Source organism: Alligator mississippiensis, chromosome 2 (genome assembly GCF_030867095.1).
Source record: "Alligator mississippiensis isolate rAllMis1 chromosome 2, rAllMis1, whole genome shotgun sequence".
NCBI lineage: Eukaryota > Metazoa > Chordata > Crocodylia > Alligatoridae > Alligator > Alligator mississippiensis.
Window position 1 is genome coordinate 236,664,716 of NC_081825.1, and position 3,059 is coordinate 236,667,774.

Consider the following 3,059-nt stretch of genomic DNA (forward strand, 5'->3'; position numbering starts at 1 on the left):
CCAGGATAAGCCCATGAGGTGCAAGAAAGACAGCAAGAGCTACCTTCACATGGGCATACCTACCAGCCACTGGGTGGGACAGACACCAGACTGCACAAAATGCTCACAAACTCAACTCTTCCCTGCTGCCCCTTCTGCTCTTCCCTTCTGCTAGCAGAAGATTGCTGATTTGCTGATTGACACCCTAAACACCTTCCTCACTCCCTGCATCTCATTTGTCCTGAGAGGCTCAGCATTTCCCTGATGCCTCTCAAGAAAGCAGCTGGTGAAATCAAGTGTCTGCTGAAGAGATGGATGAACCTGCTGCTACGGGCCAGCAATGAGATTCTGCACATCCCTTATTGGCAGGGGAGTGCCAACATCCCTCATATGGGAGACTTCTGTGACACTGCAGTTGGCACCCATGCCTTTTGTCTCCACACCTGCCTCAATGACCTGGTGAGCAGCATTGCTGCTTGTGTCTTGAAGGCAACCCCTGAGAGGAGGATTGCCAGGCTGACACCCAATAAGGACATGGCCATGTTTCTGAACGGGTTTCTGGAGGGTGAGTTCGGGTGAGATGGTGGGAACTTTGTTTTGCTGTGGAGTTGAGCCTGCAATACCAAGCAGTACCTCAGGAAGTGCACTGACTACTGCTGGACATGGTGTGAGGAGTGTCAAAGAGCTGGGGCCTCACTGCTCCAAGCTCCAACCAATAAACACATGACTGTCACCCCTTGCATCAGGAACTGCCTGGGGAGGTTCCTGAAGAACAACGTGCAGGCCAGTACATTGATGCATTGGTGACTTGAGGACAAAACCTGACCAAGACAAAGTCTTTGAGGTCACTTCAAAGTGGGAATCCAGCAACCATCTCATGCCCCATGGGAATTTCACATGCTTTACAGACTGGCACTTCATCAATTAGGCCCATCTTAACTGCCTCCTGCTCAACAGTGCCATGCACTACAGACACCAAGACAAGAAGTGCCGGAGGTGCAGGTATGAGAGTGAGACCCACATAAGAACATGTCAGCTGTGTGACAACATTGTCCATGACCAGCTGGTGAAGGTCATCTCTGTGTCAATGAGATAGTAGCTGTGAACCATGCTGTCCCAAGCTGTGACAGCCAGCTACACCTGGACATTGTTGTAACACATAAAGACAATAAAAAGGTCCTGATGATCAACATGGCAATCCCATTTGAGAACCAGTGGCAGACTTTCACCGAAAGCTGTCCAAATACAGACTGATACCCTGAGGGAAAAGGGGTAAGATGCAACAGTACGGGTGCTGATGGTTGGAGCACTTGGGAGTGTGGAACCCAAGCTACAAGAGCATCCCATGAGCCTTCAGAGTATTCTGTTCTTATGCAAAACCAATGAGGTGCCTCACAGTATCTGATATCATCTGATGGTCAAGGGACATTTAAATTGAGCACATCACAGGCCATTATCAATATGAAGACAGCTGCCCGAGACCACTGGCCAGAAGTGAGACCAAGGGGATGGACTGAACCCCTCCCATACATGCCACTGACTGCCAAACCTCTTAATTACTTTGAATATTCCCCAAGCCAGCAATTATAAACTGTATGCTAAAACCATTGTCTAAGAATGTATTGCCACCTTATAGTTCTGTACTGATATGGCTACCGTGCATAGGATCATACCTCTCTTCCTATCATAGCATGGCATTAGAATTTCTTAATCCCCTATATCCTGGACTAAAGTAGGCTGCATGACTGCATGTCTTAGACTGCATTAACAAACACCAACTATGTACCCATGTAGCTACTATGTGCACAGTCCTATATTATCTTCCAGCTCACAAAGCCATGTAAATAACAATGATTTTTAACATTTTCTAATAAAGTTTTAAATCTATTCTCCAATAGCCTATCTGTGTGGACATTATTCCACACTCAGGGTATTTCTAGACTGTTCAATTACAGCAAAAAACACAGTATTTATGCTATCTCTGAAACTGGGAGTAATACAGGCTGTAAAAAGCAGATCTGTTACCCCTAAGTCAGGAGGTAATGCACATGGAGCAAATACAACAGCATGTTTCAACACCTGAGCACTACAGCAGACATACCCTAAGAGTGCCTGTGTGTGGCTTAGCTTAGTTCAAAGAGTATTGAGTTAAACCAGAAAAAGGCAGCATTGGTATGGACTAAGTGCCCACAAGGGGAACATGATATCCCTATGCAGGCAAGTCCAGAGTTACCTCTCAGACAGAAAGGAAAGAAATAGTGATGGGTTTGAATGGAGAATGGGGGGCCCAGAGTGCAACCTCTCACTGGGAAGAGGGAATGAGGAGTCACATCAGAGCTCCTAACAGGGGGGTTGGGGGGAAAGAGGGGAGCATGCACAGAGCTCTTTGTATTGCGTGTTAAATATTCCTTTCATGTTGCATTTCTGTAAGATAAATTGCAAGAAGGTGTTGTCCCTATGTACAGTAGTACACGAGCAACAGGAATGTCATTTAAATACATCCATGTACTGCATGGATATTTCTTAGTTTACCCAGGTACATGTCAATCACTGTTAGTCACAGAGATACAGTACTTCCAAGTGAACAGGAAGTTTTTTAATACTAGGTTTGTCATCTTTTCCTGTTTGCTCAGGCAGTGACGTGCAACATTGCTTTCTGATATCATAATTATACCTGTAATATGAAACTACACTGCCCCTTTCTTCCACAATTAAATGATGCAATTGGTTGTTTCCCAATTTATATAACATAACCAGGTTAGTCTGAAACCAGGAAGAAAATAAGGAAGGGCGGCATTGCTGGATTTGTTTTGGGATAAGGCCTTTGATTCTGGGATCCTACAGACTGTCCAAGCCCCTGGCGCCACGTGCAGTATCTGATGCTAACAGAGCACCAGTTTGGTTCGAGTTTTGTCTGGCCGCAGACACCAGCCCTCCCAGAGGGGCCCCCCAGGAAGTCACCCTGCCGTGTCCCAATTAACGCTGTGCTTCACAAGACCCCCGCTCCGCCAGACAGGCACTTCAGGACGGGCACTGACCTGCACCCGCCCTTCAGCCCACTGCGCCTTTAAGAAGCCGGC